This window comes from Anopheles stephensi, chromosome 2, assembly GCF_013141755.1.
Source record: "Anopheles stephensi strain Indian chromosome 2, UCI_ANSTEP_V1.0, whole genome shotgun sequence".
Lineage (NCBI taxonomy): Eukaryota > Metazoa > Arthropoda > Insecta > Diptera > Culicidae > Anopheles > Anopheles stephensi.
This window is the reverse complement of record NC_050202.1, coordinates 14,458,136-14,477,661: the sequence shown is the minus strand read 5'-3', so window position 1 is coordinate 14,477,661 and position 19,526 is coordinate 14,458,136. Positions and strand designations below refer to the sequence as shown.

At 41.7% G+C, this 19,526-nt stretch overlaps 1 protein-coding gene across 1 annotated transcript in view; it reads left to right on the top strand.

Moving 5' to 3' along the window:
- Positions 1–1,324: 1,324 nt before the first annotated feature.
- LOC118504164 (gamma-aminobutyric acid receptor alpha-like) overlaps positions 1,325–19,526 on the top strand; it is a 55,270-nt gene continuing 37,068 nt past the window's right edge. The window contains exons 1-3 of the mRNA XM_036038299.1: positions 1,325–1,471; positions 2,549–2,596; positions 2,741–3,295. The gene's annotated coding sequence lies outside the window, so the exon portion shown is untranslated. The remainder of the gene's footprint in view (positions 1,472–2,548; positions 2,597–2,740; positions 3,296–19,526) is intronic.

Below are 19,526 nucleotides of genomic sequence, written 5' to 3'. Positions count from 1 at the left end.
TGAGATTTGAACTCCGGTCCTGCCGTGTGAAGACCGGTGCCATTATCGCCTCGGCTACCGAACTGCCCCAGGATTTAGCATCGTCAAATTTTTTTAACACTTTCGTTATGCATCAGTCATGGTCATTAGTGTAGTAATATTTTTTCTCTTAGACAATTTAATCTGTTTATTACCATCAACCGGCCACATTCAGCTGTGGTTTGGCGGAGTCTATGACTGCAAAATATATTGTGCGAAAAATTTGTAATTAGTTTTAAGCAATTCGACCAGACCGTTCTAAATGAATAAAATAAACCTGTTTATTGTTATACCATTCCAATCAAACCATCACCTATTTGGCTGCCTGAAATTTTCTCTTCTTGAACACTACGCTTTTGAGCTTCAAACACCAACCTACTGCTCCAATAATCGACTCCACAGTTTATTTTCCCGCCAAGTGTTATGCACCCTCGCACTCGCTGTGGCCAGTGCGGTTTGCAACAACGTTAGCACCGCGACTGCTAGTGACATCATCATCGTCATCATCATCGGTTGTTTCCCGCTTCCCAGTAATCATCACGCACACGGAGAGCATGTCCAGTAGCGTTGATACCCGCTGCGGTTAACCAGCGAAACCAGTGCCAAACAATAGGCGTTGGTTTGCCGATTCGCTCACCACCTGTCTAACAAGCGTTCTGCTCGTGACGTTAGTAGTTGCAGTAGTAGTGGGCAGTACAGTGGGACACACTTATCAACTTTTATTGAGCCACCGAAAAACACCTCCTCCCTGCCATTATTCAATCCATTCGGGTGGTTTTATGGGGAGTTTGGGTACGGATTTATTCCACGTCCAAAACTTGTAGCTGGTGCTAGCGAGTAGATGGCGCGCTTTCACGTGCTATCGTAGCAGAACCGAGCATCGTCGCTTCGGGTTTCGCTCGGGTGAAAGCACGTGTTGAGCTTCGGCTCAGCACGCGCGAACGAGTGAAAGAGTCAACCGTTGGTTGGAGTGTTTTCGGGTTTTGTTGCCGAGCCAGGCATTCAGGCAGCTTTCCCTGAGATGATCGCTTGTTTACACCCGACACGAAATGCTACTTTTCCCTGGTGCTGGTGCTCGTTTCATTTCGCTCTCTCTCTCTCTCTCGCTTTCTTCTACCACAACCAGTACGGTGAAGATCAGTTCTTTCGTTTCCCTGGCAACGCATGGTATCCTGGGGCCACGTGCTAACGCGTGAAGGAGGCGCCCGGTTGCCTGTGCGTCTGGAAAGTGGTCGCGTGCCATCGATGAAAGCGAAACGGTTCCTTTCAGCTTTCAGTAGCTGCGTTGGCTTGTTCGCGTTCGGAACGCATTCGCTCCGGGGCGGCTTCGAGCGATGGGTGGCACATAGAAGCATCAAGAATCGTTTAATCGTTTAGAAGAATAAACGTTATAATGTGTTGTCTAAGGTTACGGTTGGCCGGATAACTAAGTGTGATAATTTAGTGAAGTTTAGTGAGTGTTTCATTGTTGAATGTGATTTTTAAGCAATCAATTAAGCTTTTAAAAGCAATTAATTTATTAGATAATTTATTGAGCCTCTGAAGAACCTGATTCATATTTAATTTTATTACAAAAATCAAAATTTCTTCTCACGATACTTGTTAAAAGAGTTTTTTCTTCCTTTGTAACCGATAAAAGTGAGTTCATACCACGCTTTCGAAAATAGCTCAAGTAGTTTCACGTTTAATTTGAAACGTTTGCCTCATGTTGGATCGTTTGATGCTGTGGTTCGGATCCGAACGAAGAACAACGCATTTGGCCGCAATTCTTCTCCAGTTGGGAAACTAACTCTCACGCGTGATTGCTTTTCACCCGATAGTGCACCGTAAAGACACGGTACAGTACATTCGGCTTTTTTTCACCCCACGAGAATACGATAAAACGCCCCAACCGTAAGATACAAACGCGATACAAGCGACTAGCGATAAAAAGAGTGCACAACACACACTAATTTTTCGACCAAGTGGATCAAAACAACAGCCAAAGACTCAGCTCAGCCAACAACATAGCTAAAGGAGGCAAAAACTTCAAACTTTCATGGCGCCGATCTTTCGGAAAAATGCTCCGTTTGCCTAAATGGAAAACCCGAAGGGAAGCCGTTAAAGTAAAATTTAATTTAAAACCAATCATTTCGTGCCGAACGCGGGGAGGGTGGCATATTGTAACGGTGGCTTGAGAGTGGTTGTGTGTGTGTGTGCAGATGGTGGTTTTTTCTACTTGTGTTTAGTAATTTTGTTTTGTGTGAAAAGATGCGTGAATAAAGAAAATGAAAGGCCGAAACAAGCCAACTGTACAGTGTTGCACCTTTCGATGTACTTTGTTGGATAAATTTTCCAGTCAGCTGGAAGATGGCGCAAATGGAAGGCAGAAGGATAAGGAAGTAATTTCCTTATTGATAGCAAATTTCTTATCCCGCATGTTTCATCAGGCTTTTACCAAGAGGTTTTCCCTTTCCCCATATGAAAAACATAAATCTTTACACGAACGATAAGCCCCTGGATATGACGATGATTCTCATTCTCATATTAGTTTTGGCTGTCTCTCCCCATGTAGCGTCGATTTGCAGTATGAAGAAAGGTGTATTTTTATTAAGAAAAAATGTGCATAAAACAAACCGAAACATCAAAGTGAAAGTTAGTGCATAGCTGCGAAAAACAAAAATGTGCCTGTTTAATTTTTCAATCTTTAACCCCACTGTCTGATCCTTTCCGTGCGTGATAGATCGTTTGAATAAGAACCGAAAGAAGAGGGAAAAAATTCACCCACTCACCCACTTGAAAACGTGCTGATGTAATGGATTTTCCCGCAGTGCCAGTGTCTTGTGCTTAATGTCTTAGCCACCGGAACGCCCGCCGGATAAAAAAGTGTGAGTGTGTGTATGGGGTCGCTGTGCAAAGTGTGTTTCTTTTGCGAGTGTGTAACTTTCTTCGAGACGGCGTCAGAGGGGTTTTGCATGTGTGCTTGTGTGCGTGTGCAAAGTTTGCTGTGAACAGCGTTTTTAGTAGTTCGTTGAATTTTAATCAAAAGCACAATCAACACCTATTAAGTTTGTTTGTTTTCCGGCACTCCGGGGGTTTTCGGTTGGTTGATGCGATTTTGTGACAGTGACAGCGATAAGAGCTTACAGCTGGGTGGTGATCTGCAGGGCAGGAAAGCAATGGTGGATGTGAACATATTCGAAACTTTCTGCCGGTAGGAACAAAGTGTGGGGATTTTTTTATTATAACAGTTAGGCAAAAGAAATCGATCCGAAATTCTAAGCTGCTGTAAAATCGGGTAAGTTAATTGCATTTCAACCATGAATTATTCAGTGATTAAGAGTGATTTGTGCGCAGTTTTGTTCAAATATGTCTGCTATTCATATTCTTGACCCTCAAAGATTTTAGTTTATAGAGGAAATAACTAGTTTATATATGGAAATTAAGTATTTTTCAATGTTTTTTTTAAACTGACTGTGACTCAACCTTCTTCACCTTAAATGATTATGACATAACAAAAGAGAAAATTATTTCTGAAAAATTTGAAACAAATATATTCCCTTTATAAGGTTAAATATAAGGTCATCATTAATTGATAAATAATATAAGGTTAAATTACATTGTCTTTGACAATTGTGCACGAGTTAAAGTTTTCCTATTTAATTGAGTCATATTGTTGTAAAGGTTCGACACCTTTGGAATGTGTTCGGCATAGCAAAGCGTGCAACGAATATTGCATACATTTAGGCGGTTTTTATTTAGTTTGGAAGAAGGAACCGATTACTAATTCAAACAGACTTTTCGCATAAAGAGCAAATCCATATTTTATCAGTATGTAATAAAATTGAACTTTAATATGAAACTGAAAAATCTAGCAAGTTAATTGTTAGAAATGATTTGGAAAAAAACCGGTTTGGTAAAGGCGTGCTGAAAGCATCGGGAACAATTTCCTCGGATGTCTGGGAATATTATTGGAGAGAGAAGATGCTTCGCATAAACGAGGTATAGAAAAAAGGAGTGCTTTCTTATCTTAGATCGACATTCTAACAAGGACCAAACCAATCGTACATCCCCCTTTTATAAGAGGCATTAGACCAACTACACCAATGATCGAGAAGTAATAAAATTGAGACTAGATTTTCAGGTTGATAAACAATATTACATTAATTTACGTTGGTCTTTATTTTGACGTTTTACTGTTGAATTCGGTGGAAAGAAATTTCCTGAATAAAATTTATCGTATCTGTTCAACTGAGAACAAGAAAACATGAGAGAAAAATCATTTCAATCAATATTCTAAAACTTTGATCGTTTTCAACAGAAATATGTAAATCAGTGCATTGTAAAAAAGTAGATTAAATTAACTGCAACCATCCCGATAAACACTTTAAATTAAACATCCAAGAACGCACCCGACGAAGAACACTCCCTTGCGACGATATTTACGGTTCCGATTAGATCCAAACGAACGAAAAAGTACCAATAAATCCAGCACCAGTTCCAGTTTAATGTAAGCAGATTTGACGTGCCCGTACAATGGCTGGAGCCAAGGCAAAGTAAACGGGGAAGAAAACACCGGTTGTCAGCTTAATTTACAATCGAACCCGATTTCGTTCGCCGTGCTGGCAACAGCTCAGCAAGGCGAGTCGGGGCGAGACTTTGGGGCAGGAGGATGGGGTTAAATTAAGATAGCCTAAAGAAGTGTCATGAACGGAAAGAACCACTTCAGCTGCTGGGGAGAAAAAGAAAAGGAAACAAATGGGAAGAACGCCAGCGCAATGGTTGCGTTCTTTCGGTCCGGTGCGGAAAAATGTGCGCCCTTCGTTTACCGATGACATTCCTGGCTCTGGTGCTCCTGGCGGGTGAGATCCTCCTGTTCGGCCATTGGAACGGACCAGCAGCAGCAGCAGCAGCAATAGCAGCGCTCTTTTTCGGATGCCCTTTTACTGTCTTTGACTATAATAAATTAGAAAGTTTTCCCGAATGTGTCCCCTGCCCGACCGTATTGGAAGCTCCCGATGTTGTGCTCCCCGAGGGCGTTTGCCTGCCTGCCTGGCCCAGCCGGCTAATGGCTGACCATGGCTACGGAACAGGTTGTCCTGAATTTTTGACAGAGAAATTAGTTTGATTGCGATTTCATGCCACTGTGGTCAGGCTGGAATGGATGGGTTGTGTGTAAGTGTGAGGCCAAATTTTTCCGACGCTTTCTCGTTGTTTACGAAGGTCCAGTAATGTGGATGTGTAATGGCGATCTGTCGTTGGGTGTGAATGGCAGGTGAGCATGGATTTGTAATCCTTGAACATACTGGTACATTCAAAGCATCGGATTAATAGAAGCTTGATTTGAGCTCGTTTGACGGAATACGGATAAGCTCGTCTGGAGCAGAGACATTCCTGAAGAAGAATTGTGGATTTAAAGCTCCATAAAGAAGTTAGTAGCTGCTTTGCTAAGTCATTGAAAGGATTTCTTGAAGTAAGTTAGAATGATTTGCCATTTGAACCACTTAACATAATTTGAATATCCAGCTCACTTGATTTTACTGCAAAAGAACCAATCACCGAGTCACACAATCTTCGTCTATTCCTTCCCCGACATCACTAAGACGTAAACATTGCTCCCGAAACAATCCGATCAACCGAAGCACATGACAAAAGCTACCATAAAAGTCACAATGCAAAGTGGCAAGTGCATGTGCAATGGCAGACCGAGACAGTGAGGCCCACCGTGTTCATAAATTCTAGGCCATCCCCAAGACAAAAGTGTAACCTTCAGGACGGTGGATGACAAAAGCCACCGAGCGGCCGTCATGTGCAACTAGCGGTCCACCGACCGTGGGCGACTGGTGGATTTGTGTCACTGGCAATGTGACACAGCTCGGAAGGGAGGTCAAGCACTGACGAAATGGTTCTGCCCTGTTCCTGCCTCAATCACCCTCGGCCGGAAAATGCACTTTTCACTGGCAGTTGCCGGATGTGTGTGTGTGGCCGTGGCAGGCATCTAATTGCACTTGGTAGTCGTTGCTGGTGATTGGGCGCTTACCAATATGGCAGCAATGAGCTCGGGCTTGTAATGAGAGACTGCTGAACAATGAGTGTGCAACTATGAATCCCGAACTCAGGGGGGGTTGGTAGCAAACATTCTTTTCCTCTGATGGACGGCAGACGATTTTTCATAGTTCGCAGTTTAAGGGAGAAACGACTCTCCAAGACACGATTATGACAAGCTAAAGGGGTGAGGATAGCGAGCGAGGACAGATTTGAGCGAGACAGTGTATGTGTTGTTTGCGTTGGTTGGAATTTTGTATTGGAACAAGCTGAATATGACGTCCATGACGGATTTGTTTTGAGCAGGATTGGAGACAATGAAATTGAACTTTTTTGGATTGGATGGATTTTTCACTCTTCTCGGAGAAAATAGATTCGTTTTTGTCGCAGTAAAAAGGGTTGTCAAGAGGTATACTTTGTTCTGATTTCTTTTCCTTACTGGAACAATAATCGTTATTAGTTTCATCTTTTTGTGTCATCTTGAAAGAAGATATTTAATGAACTGTCTGTAATAAAAAATATATTTGCTATCAACTGTTGTTCAGGAAAAACGGCCTGCCCATTCTATATTCGAAACAGTATATCACTTCAATATCAGAGTGTTTGTATTGTACATCATTAGTGATTATATTTGAGGTTAAGATGTATTGTTTATTTGTACAGGTTTTGACTCTTAAACTAATAGTTAATTTACACTGCATTTAAACCCAGTTCTATCGTGTGACGATCCTTAACCTAATCCTAACATCCGTAATTTTTGGTTTGGTAATGTCCGTGGAAATAGTATGAGGCTCTTGAGGTCAATAATTATCATGTAATGTAGACAAAACATAGAGAAAATTATTATCAAACGAAATTGAGTCTTATTTTGTGTAGAATCTTTATTTTTAAATCAGCAATACAGTCAAGCCGTTATTATTCAGCAGTACATCCAAGCAACACAGCCAAACGTTCATTTAAAACCCCTGAAAGTATGCAATTACTGATTAAACGATTTAATTTTTATTTTTACGGTTTAATGGTAAACGAATTTTATCCTTATTGCTCCAGACTACTTGATTGCGTGGCTTTTGCATCATACAGTAATCTGAATGATATGTGAACATTAAAATCAACGAAATTAAAATCGAATCTCCTAATACTTTAAGTACAGAGCTCCATGATGACTCCGGCTAGAAAAATAGAAATTGTTTGCCAGCTTCGTTCAAAAATTCGAGCAATGGTACAGTAAGTATAAAAAATACCGGTAAACATATCTTAAATCAGTGGTGCATCCAGCTCCAGCTCAGAATGAAAGTTGGAGACCCCTTACACATTGAATCTGCGGTCTGGATTAGAGTCAGAGGCCAAGTGGAGACGTTATAGGAGTTTCCCTATAGAGTGCGCAGCTCTCAAACTAAACAAAGCTTGCAGAACTCCACAGCCAGTTCAAAGGAAGATATATATTTGTTGAGATTAATGAGCCCTTAGGGTGAAAACTCGACGCATCTCCTTATTTTGCTAATGCTATGATCTGCCCTGAGGGTGCTTAAAAACGAGACTTTCAATTTCGATTTTTTCCTTATAATCGCGTCAAACTCTCAGAACCGTTTTTATACAGAGCTTGGAATATTCCAGCAATAAACTATTAAAACTGGGTTGGGTTTAAGCTCAAATTATTAAGTAATCGTAGCTCACTGCATCCTGCTCTATGCAAGCTCTTGCATACATTCAGGCGCATCTGACTCAAATATCTTCCTTGCAGCAGCTGAGGATTGTCCACGTACTGTTGTACTTAAAGATTCTACTACGTCATCATGCAATCACAAATAGATCTCGTTATAATAAGTTTTAAGGACAGGCTTGGATGACTTTATGCACTAGATTGGACCTTTATTCTAGTGACGTCCATCAAAATTACTGTTCTATTTAATACAACAAAGGGCACGCTGTTCCCTTATGCGTTACAGATTATTACTGATTTTACATTTATTGCATATCCTCGCCCAAAGCAAGGTCAGCCATCCAACCGATAAAATGCAATGTAACAGTTTGCCATAAAATAAACACACCATCACATAATCTTCACATTTTCTCAACCGTCCATTATCAAACCCTCAAAAGATGGTACTTTTGGTGGTACGAATCAAACAAAAGAAAGAAAAAAAACACAACCACAGTTATTCCAGTGTGTGTGTCGGCAGCACTTTCATAATGGCCACTCGGCCAAGTGGCAGTGGCACTTTACACCGCTAAGAAAGCCACCAGTTTCGTCCACCTTTGTCCACCGTAACATCCAAACTCGGTTGGGATCGGTTTAAGAGGTCATTTAGGATGATTGTACCATCGTTCGTTTCAACTTCCGTTCTAAGTTCGTCACATTTTTTCTTCCTCTTGCTCCAGCTCCATCAAAACGGCACCTTTTTTTGTTGTTCTGGCTCAGAAAACAGCTTAGAAAAGTAATGCAAAAAGCAAAACAAAAAATTGTTGGGGACAAACTTTTTCCTCGACCCCACGCCGTACGGGCAATTATGTTGAGAAAAAGTTGAACGAATCTAATTGTGGGCAGAAAATAGGATATATATTACCGGTCGAACCCCGTTGTCGCCGTGGCCGCGAATCTCGATCCCATCATGATGTTTATAAAATAAAGGCAGGACAAAGTGAGTTCACTGTTTTACTTCAAAGTCATTAACGAGTGGGCACATTTTTTGCTGTTGTTGAGGTTTTGTCGCTTCCGACAGTAGGAGCGAGCCCACGAGCATTGTCCTATTTTAATGTCCTTAATATTGCTTCGTGATCAAATGAGTGCTGTGGGATAGAAGTGTGGGTAAAACTTTTCAATCCATTCCCTCGCGTGGCGCACGAGTGAATTATTTGGAAACCCGGAAACAACGGTTAGAGCGAGCCGAACTTGTACACTGCACTCGGTGAATGCATCTGAGTTCAGTTTTCCGGCACTCGTACGAAGCTAGACACGTGCCCATGTACGACGACGACGTTCCATGCGAGGTGTCCAATTACTCTGATTACGAAGCGAGTGTAGGGTGTCTACGCTTTCACGGCTTTCAGCAGCCAGCTTGCGATCGGCACAAATAGGCCATCGATTCCAGTAAGTTCGCTAATAAATTTCGGCTGAATAATTGCAAACAATCGGAGCAAATGTGCCTCTACCGGGTGGTTCCCGTGAGAGCACGCGATTCGCCGGCAATGCAGAGTAATTGCATTGATGGATTTTTAATTATGAGCCGAACTTCGTAACCGACGTAACGGGTGCGTTATGCACTGCAGCAGACTTCGTTGATTGATCTGACCAACTGACGGGGGATGATGAATTATAATTTTATTCGTTTGTTACTCCACGATTCGAATATTGGCTAACGAATGTAGGCAGACCTTATAAACTAGCGGATCTTTTTCAGTAGATAAGCAGAATGTTGAATTTGGCTTAGAAATGAAATTTTGGGTTAAAAATCTATTTTTTGTATAAATTATTTTTGGGTTTTTTTATTTTAGTTTAAATATTTTAAAAGAGACAACATTGAGACCATGATTGAGCTAAGTTACTGAGCAGTTACAGACTCCTTCAAATGATTCATCTTACTGCACTGCTTATCACAAAGCCTTTAAAAATAATCTACCTAGTGGAGTAGTCTCTAGGAGAACCTTTAGATGACTCTCAGATTCAGACATGTAGCAATTTTCTTGGTGAAATATTCCCAGACATATTGATCAGTTGTAAACATCTAATTGAAATACTACCCCAGCTGTCGTTGGTTGGATTGATGTCTAAATTAAAATCTAAGAATATACTCAAAGATATTTACCAGGATCCACTCCCATTTTTTTGAGGATACATTCACAGTCGAAATACAATCCTTGATATTTCACGATATACCCGATGGCTTTGCTTAACCGAGGAACCATAGAGCAATAGGTTTACCACATATTTGCAAGGATTAATAAGAAGAAACAGTGTGGGATGATGGGCAATTTCATAAGTGGCACAATATACGAGGTTCTTTTGTAAGTTTGTTCATGTACCCATCGTTCATATTAATTGAGTTCTTGCCTTGAAGACGCTTAAGAATCATTCATTTATAGTTGACTGTGTTTTGAAAGGAAGATCTTGAATAAAGGAAGGAATGGCAGACTAGCAGAGAATAGATCGTTTCTTAAGATCGTCACTTACGATTGGTTTTGTCAGATGCTTTTGAATATCAGGATCTAAGTTGTCGAAGTAGCCAACTTTGAATACTGCACATCTATTCGGGGATAAATTACTGAAAGTAAATCCACTTCCATCCTGCCTTGACATGTTTTGTCCTGTGAGAATTGTGTCTTCTATAAATAGAACGTAGAACATACGTATATACGTTTATAGAGCATTGGATTCTCTAGAGCATAGGGCAGAGGTTTAGAGTCTGAAAAAAGTACACACACAGTGTTTCAAACAAAACTTGAGAGTCATGAGCTCTGCTGAAAGTGAAGTGAATAATCGGCTCAGCTATGATCTCAGTGTCTGAAATTCATACTATTGCACTGCTGATATAAAATCCCACACAGTTCCAGTAGGATGTATTATCCTTCTTCTATTGCTCTACTGCTTCAAGAGGTCTGGGCTTTCTGTTACTGGCTTTCTTGACATATTTTTCTCGAAGTTGAATAGTGAGTCCTGCGTAGATAAAGCTAAACGATCCAGATTAGATTCGATATCCTGTCTAGTCGAGGTTAAAACTAGATTTATTATCCAGCTACGGGTCAAGTAAAGAGAGCCTGATATGGGGGGCCAAGAATTCACGAGCTTGCTGTACTAAAGCCGCAGAAGAATTTGTCATTAATACTCTATAACGATCTTAAATTATAAATCCAAATTGGTGTTCGGTATGTGGTCGAACAGTGAGACACTGCTACAATAAATAGAAATAGTAGATGTTTTCTATCTTCAAGGGGAAACTGGCAAACTGTAAACATGAAACCCAGCAAATTCAGCTACCGCATATCAAAACATTGGTCAATGACCGCTTCTAGTTCTATTTTTTAATTATCGTTCTTCAACGTGTTTTTCCTCTCGCTCTTCTGGAAATTAAAAATCGCTTTAAAAAATGGTTTCTTCATACCAGTACAGGCTTCAGTATGATTAATGTACCTTGGTGTCATTTGTGGTGCGCTCGGGTGATGTGTTTGGTTTCCTGTGTCATCGTGAAGCCGGCCAACGCTCCAGTGTACGTGAGAGATAGGAAACGTGGCACGAAATAAATAGCAAACAAAAATTGTGCAAAACATTCCACCATTCGGTTTTTGACATTTTCGGGTGATCCATTTCCTAAATGCTGCACCTTGCTGTCAGCTTTCCAAGCGCCACCGTGTAAGGCGCCTCATAAGCCCCCATTAGCCCATACACAGTAGCAAGGTGAAGGCAACGTTCTTGCACACCGAAAGCACACTGACTTTTTCCCCGCAGGAAATTAAACTTCCGCTTAATTGTAGTGACAAATTAAAATTCCATTTCCCACTTGCCCACCACCCAGTTCAGTGTCACGCGTTCCGTGTTGACGACAACCCCCGAAGCAGTAAAGTGCTGTGCCGGGAAAGCTCATATTAGCAGCCTCCCCTTTTTTGTATTCGAGCCAAAGAATGCTCCCCCTGCGAAGGGAGTGAGCACGAGTACCATACATGCATTAGTGAAAGGGTTGCAATAAATTTCGATTCATTTCGGTTTAGGATGGGTTTTCTTTTTCTCCAGCTCAGCTCACGCCGGTAGTAGTCATGCAGGAAACCGTGCATCCTGTTAGCCCGATAGCGCTGCCGAGATAAGAGCACCCGACGACGTGCAAGGGCCTGGTTAATTTCAGCGAGAGTTCGGTTCCAGGGAGAAAAGCCGGGAAAATGAACCGACAGCTGATGAGCTGATTCTGCCGGGTGAAGATGTTCATAAATAATGGCACCCTTTTGACCCGTTGGAAGACGTCGGACAAATAGCTGGCGGCGAGCGACCCGAACAACGCCACTGCCTAACGATGGTGCGATGGAATCCGTGCTGCATCCGTATGGATGGGGGAGCCATCCGTCCCCTGAAGGAATCGACCGCACACGCTTCGTAGCATAACGCGTATATCAGTTTCCGTTCGAGATTTATCGATTCCGGTAAACCGAAAGCCGACGGAAGGATGTGGGCTGACATCAGGTGAGGACTCGGGAATGGCCGGGAAGATAAAAAAAAGTTCGCGCTCCTTAACTCCTTAAGCCGTGCTTTTTTTTCGTCCCAATCTTCACCTAAAATAACATTTTCATAGAGCGCTAAAACCGGGTCGGGCTAGAAGAAGTGGGTTCGGTGCAGTCCGCGCAAACAGCTTTAGCCGAGAGAGTTCGTCAAATAGCCGCAGGTCAGGCGGAAACTTCGCGGTGGCAGAAAATCGGTGCTAAGTCTACCGTTATTATCTGGCGCCCGGGTGCTTGAGACGGATTATGCGAGCACGATTAATGGTACTTGTGCCTTTTTGGGGCCCGGGACCAGGGAAGTTGGAGGTGTTTTTGTTTATCGCCGCTTGGTTGGTAATGCTGCTGAATCGAATGTCCACACTTTATCACCTTTGGACTGTGGGCTTGAGCGAATGAGTTTGAAGCATTATGATTTTGTTTGTTTTATTTGACTTGGCGGTGTAATTTACCAGAATGGCCGAGGGTACATAAATTGTCTGTGAAACAAATAGAAATAGTCAAAATAGGAAAACTGTTTGTGAAGGTATTTAAATATAATGATTGTGAAGGCAAAACGATAACCTTAGCGAGATTTTTGTCCAAATTGTTGGCATCCTCTTTGGCTCTATAATCCTGAGAGGTCTTGGTGTTTTATTTTTGTCTTCCTTGCATTAATTTATCCGTAGCTGGGTAGTCAAGCCGAAGTATGGATAGATGGTACCCTATTGAGTTTTGATAATTGGTGTCTCAAACAACTGAGCTGCAACACACCAATTTTTGAAATAGTGATTCTAAATTTTACTTGTGGTCTTCCTGAAGCGTCTTGCTTTTTGTGAATTGTTATACATTATCATGCTGTATGCTCATATCATGCTACTGTCACCTAATATTGAAGAAACTCGAAAAGCTATTCGTATGTTATTATGAATCTTGGTACCATCTATCTCATATACGAGAAGTGAGATGGCCTAGAGTACACGGATTACAGAGGTGCTCAATACCGTCTATAATAAATTCTCTCTGATACTTTTATACAAGATCAAATTATCACATTCCACGAAGAGATAGATGAAGATTGCCTGAAAGAATCACGAAGCGAATAATCAACCAATGGTTAGATCTTCACTATGGGGTAAATCTTAGAGAATGAACTCTTTAGGTATCTCGGCCAACCTTACCAGTCTTGTAAACGTGACATTGGCCACTACTACATGCCTTTAAAGGTGGATAAGAAACTCTAAGGGCCCTTTGCTACAACCAAGGGTCTGTGGTAAGGAAAGGGATCTCTCTTCTCATCTGTCTGATGCTCAGGGTCCATTTTCTATAGGTCAGTTCAGATTCTGGCTTATGCTGATCTTACTTACTTACTTATCAGGCGCTTCAACCGCTTTGCGGTCTTGGCCTGCTGCGACAATCCTCGATACCGCTCACCTGCTGTTCTGGCGGACGCATCAACGCCATCACTTCATCTCAGTTTGGGCCTACCACACCTCCTCTATCCGTGTGGACGGCCTAAGAGGACTTTACGGGTTGGGTCGTCCGGTGTCATTCTCATGACGTGACAAGCCCACCGGAGCCTGGCGAGTCTTATTCGCTGCACGATAGTGATATCATCGGCTTATGCTGATCACACAGACATAATTCGTTTGAGACTCTTCTGAGTAGAAGAAGCTTACCAAAAAATATGCTCAGAAGCTTATCCAACCAATCATTCTACAGCTTGAGTAAGCTTCTCTACTTAAAAAGTCTGTAGCGATAGACATAGATGTGACAAAAAACAAACAAGTTATAAGGATGCTATTGTGACGGCTTTCGCCTTCTTTTAACGAAGCAAATATCTCTTAAACTCTATATTTCAATAAAGATTTTCATTTGACTAATTGATTATGATTCACGATGCGGCAAATCTTGGAGAAGATGGCGGAGCAACAGCTCCACTCCTACCATGTCTTCATTGATTTTAAAGCCGCCTATCAGCCTGATCATGAACGTCGAACGGCAGTCGAATCGAATGGAGACGTCGAATCGAACGGCAGAAAATATGGTATCATCCAACATATTCGAATCGACGAATGTCACATCGATTTTTTGAAAATATAAACAAAACTGCATGACCATTTGGTTAACAGAGAGCGATAAATTACAAATAAAATACAGCAAAAGAAAAACTACCGTCAAATTAAAGTAAAAACGATTTCAGCTCGAACACTTCTATGATATTGATTGAGCTTTTTGATGAAGCTTTTTTGCCGTTCGACGTTCATGATCAGGCTGTATGACAGCATAGCCAGGGTAAAACTGTACGACGCAATGAGCTCTTTTGGAATCCCGGCCAAGCTTACCAGGCTTGTACGAATGACAATGGCCAACATCACATGCCAGGTGAAGGTGGATGGAAAACTCTCAGGGCCCTTTGCTATCACCAAGGGCTTGTGCCAGGGAGATGGGCTTGCTTGTCTCCTTTTCAACCTGGTGCTAGAGAGAGCCATCCGTGACTCCGCGAGGTGGAAACTTCGGGGACCATCTTCTATAAGTCAATCCAGATCCTGGCATACGTTGATGACATAGACATCTTTGGTTTGAGGCTCTCCTATGTAGCAGAAGCTTATCAAAGGATCGAGCGTGTGGCACAGAACCTCAGGTTGGAGATTAACGAGACGAAAACCAAAATGATGGTGGCACCACCAGCGGCCCTGCTAACAAACACTGATTTACGCAGGGCTGATGTACAGATAGGTGATCGAACCTTCGAAGTTGTCCAAAACTTCACCTATCTGGGGTCAAAAGTCATCACCGACAATAACGTTGATGTTGAGTTACGCGCAAGGGTGCTGGCTGCCAACCGGTCATACTACAGCCTGAGGAAACTTCTCCACTCTAAATACCTGTCGCGACGGACGAAGCTGGGACTGTACAGAACGTTTATAGTCCCAGTACTCACATACGCCTCTGAGACATGAACTCTGTCCAAAACTGACGAAGCCCTCTTAGCCGCGTTCGAGAGAAAGATGCTCAGAAGGATTTTTGGCCCCGTATGTGTGGAAGGACAATGGAGGAGCCGCTACAATGACGAGCTCTACGAGCTGTACGATGATCTCACTATCGTACAGCGCATTAGACTCGCCAGGCTCCGGTGGGCTGGTCACGTCATGAGAATGACACCGGGCGACCCAGCCCGTAAAGTCCTTTTAGGCCATCCACAAGGACAGAGGAGGCGTGGTAGGCCCAAATTGAGATGGAGTGATGGCGTTGATGCGTCCGCCAGAACGGCAGGGATAATGGATTGGCAGACGACGGCGCTGAACCGTGAGCGGTATCGAGGATTGTTGCAGCAGGCCAAGACCGCAAAGCGGTTGTAGCGCCTGATAAATAAGTAAGTAATTGATTATGATATTCAATGTTGCGTGTTTTGGTGTTGGTTTTATATATTTTTTATTATTTTTAGCTGTGTTATATACCTCAGACGGAATCTTTCAGCAGATTCTGTCTGAGATAGAAAACATTATTACTGTGCAAAATATGTCACAAACATTTATCGTATTTCTTTACTACACTCAACTAAACTAAACTACACTTTTCACTCCTTTTTAACTGATCTGTATTTAATTCCAATGTGCTTGAATCCAGACAAAAGAGGTTCAACAACTACGGCTGTTCCAGTTGCTTCCATAGTGGCTTCCAAAACCGTGTTGATTTGGCGTGTGTATTCTGTTCATACTTAAAAGTAATTCCATAATTTTCAGTACCACCGCAAACTTTGCTTTCATTTAGGTTCGTAAATATTTTCCGATTTAAGCTAGAAATATTTACTCTCGTAAAGCGCACAAAAACAAGCTGCTTTTTAATTACCAAACCATATCTGAACGATCCTTCCTCGTTTGTTCGCCCTGCTGAAAGATGTCCAAACAAAATGCACCCAGCAAAACGGTGCCAGAGATGGAGCATAATTTTCGTTTTCTTTATGTTACCACACACACACACAATCACACACGCAATGTGTTTTCCGTTTGCCCGTTTGGCTCGGGAAGACCCTGACACAGATCCTCGGCTTATTTTAGGGCAGCCTTTTCTTTCGGAACGTTCTTGTGGTCAGTTGCACAAACAACTCACCACAGCGACCACAGCTGCACTCCGGGATTGCATGATTTCTTGCCGAAACAAACGGCATGCCAAAAAACGGCCGCTTGCTGTTGGTCCAACCCGGGCCGACCAACATAAATCGTGACAATCGTTAGCGCAACCGGGCAACGGCTCGGACGAGCAACAAATGCTTTCGCTACTCGTTAATTCTACCAACCGTCGGAAGGCAAGACAAAAATAAAATCGAGCCGTGAGCCCTCCGTGATGATGGGCCGTGGCTTTTACTGCAATAATAGTAGGAAAAGTTTTGCACGCGTCCGACGTCCAACGGAGGTGAAGGAATAATTTGTCGCCCGAGTCGTCGGCAAGTGCGTCAATAAATAAGTGATTTATTGTGAGTGGCTGTGTTATGGCGCGTCAATTGGGTGGTGGGCGTGTGTAATCGTCTGCGGATGGTACACCGGAAGTCGGCGTAACGGTTCGGTATGTCCTTCCTTCGTGATATGTGCTCACTTTTTTATGAGTTTGTGTTTGTTTCATTCTTTTTGTCGCGAACCGTGGGAAAAGCAATACGTTTCAGATGCTTTATGATGGGCACAGTTTAATGAGAGCGAACATGAACATTCGGCCGACGGCAGATTGTGTATCAGTGTGTCGTGTAAGTGGTTGTATCGTAAAACTGATAGTTGTTACGCTGATGACAGCTTTGTTTGTCTGCCTCTGGGTTGAGGCCGTTACATCAGTCCCCAAGGTCAAATAAATGTTAAAATGTGTTAATACATCGATAATCTCTCTGATTATCAAAAGATAAAGTTTCATCAAGCCAATGAAACGAAGTATAACTTGTGAACATTGAACATCTAGCGTCACATCGATCAAGTAAGTTATCAAGTATGAGTATTGGCTTGTGATCAAAAATATCAAAAGTTTGCGTACTACTTTAAAAAACATTGTCCTTAACGTTTATTCAAATTTTTGAAGACTCAAACAGTGATGTTTCGGATGTCTTCTTAATCTCGCCCTTGCATATATTAAGATTGATTTAGGGATCTAGAGATCTGGAATTCAAAGATCTCTGAATTCTATTGCAGTGTGACGTTTTGGAATAAATAACAGAAGACTATTCAGAAGAGAACGGGAAGGTTCATCAATATAAAAAGCAGGAGAGATGAAGTGAAAGTGTTTTTAATCATGTATATTGATGGCTAACTGCTAGCCAAACAACCGACCTTGCTTTTCCTTGTAACGAGAGAGTTAATAGGAGCTCCCAGACATCATCCCGAGGATCGCAGCCGACGGCAAGCAGTATTCCTTCAGCAATCTGACCCGAGAGCAGATGATATTCTGCACAGGGGACCAGAAAAATAGTAGGTAACCCGCTTCAATTTATTATCAGATAGTTAATAAGGTTGGTGAAGGGGAATCTAATACTCGACCAAACACTAAGAGCCTTGACGGTCAGTTCTCGATTAACGGGGATTCGGACGTTATTGTAGGGATGAAAAGTTGAAGAGAGGGAACGAGTGAACGAAATAACTTTCAGGCAGAAAAATAACAATGATGAAGCAAAACGAAGCTTATATGATTTATAATAAAACGAGTATATAATAATTACAAAGCTATTAGCCCTACTATATCATAATTGAAGAAGACATTCTTTGGAACAAGAACCCCACGAGGGCTCGATCAGCCATATTAAACATTTTTACCTTAATTTAATTTGGCTGAGGATAAGTCCTAGTCTTGTTCTTTATGAATAAAAAAAAAAAAAGTCCTAGTCTTGTTAGTAGCTTTTGTTCCTTTTTTTAGACAATAAATTCGTTACAGATTGAATTCAATTTTATTTGAAAAATAATATTGTTCGGGTTTGAGCTATCAAAAGAGAAAAGGTATTATAATAATAATTACCTAGTATTCAAAAAGCTTACGATTAGTACGTTACCAAACGTTTATTAAAAAAATAAGCTTTTTTATGAATAAAGGACAAGCAGTTAAAATTAAAAAGTAAAATCGATTGATTATTTACGGCTTACAGTGAGATTACACCGATTTCGCTTCCGATTCATCGTGATATGGCGGTCGGGAAAAATAAAACTCATTCCATAATCCCACAATGCAATGCGATGCTTCGTAAGCGTTATTTAACAGTCCCGCTGTTTGTCAAGTTCTCTCACTGTAGAACGAGACAGCGAAAAAAATTGTTTTCTACACGCTGTGCAGTAGATAGAGATGAAGTAGCGCCGGTAGTAATTTACATCGTCACGCGAAACCTACCGAACCATGAGGATAACGATAATTTTAACAACCATCAACATTGGGCGGTTATGCTCGATCGCATCGCCTGTCGTATCGTTGGATTAATGCCAAAAGACTGACCAACCGACCGGTGGCTGAGCTTAACAAAAAAAAAAAAAAAAAAACCCTTCCGAGGTGGTAAATCCTTGGTGAGTTATTTTTGGTGCATCTCATCTTCGCTGATAAGTTCGTAGGCTTCGCTGGCCTGGAAAGTGCGCCAGGTGTTGATGATATTAATACGCTGCCAATGGCGCTGATAGATTACTGAGCATGGGTGAGAGTTATAGACAAGCCAAACTTAAAGTAAAATCAATTTGACATCCTTTCTATCATCTTCCTATATAAAAAAATACGACTCGCAGCATCATAAATCAAGTGATCGGTAATGAGTATTGGTGCCAAAACACAAATCTGCCTTTAAATGCAAATGCATCAAGGTTGCTGGTGAGTTGCATGCATTTATGCCGCAATAAAAGGCGCACAAAGAGCTGTTCAACCGCCAAGGCTTTTGGTTTTGATTCCGTTTCTTTTTTCGTTCAGCAAAAAGCAACTTATGGGAAGGACGCAGACACAACTTGAGCTCTGCATTATCTGAATAATCCACCGGATGCAGAAGCTTGTGTCGCCGATGGGGGGTTTTTGCCCCCCATTTTTGAGGATTTGGTTTCCTGTTTGTGTTTCGATTGTCCTTAACCGTTCCAGCATGGTGACGATTGTGGTGTCGAGCATTGAAGTTGTTCGATATACAAGAAAATGCTTCAACTTTTTCTCAATATTTGTGAAGGTTTATAAATAAAACAAATACAATTTTTTTTTAACAAAGTATTCTAAAACTAGTTACATGTGAAATTGACATTACTTCAACAAGTAATGCATCCTTGAACGTTCCAATTTGTCTTTGTTTGTGTCAAAAATGTTTCAAAAACCCA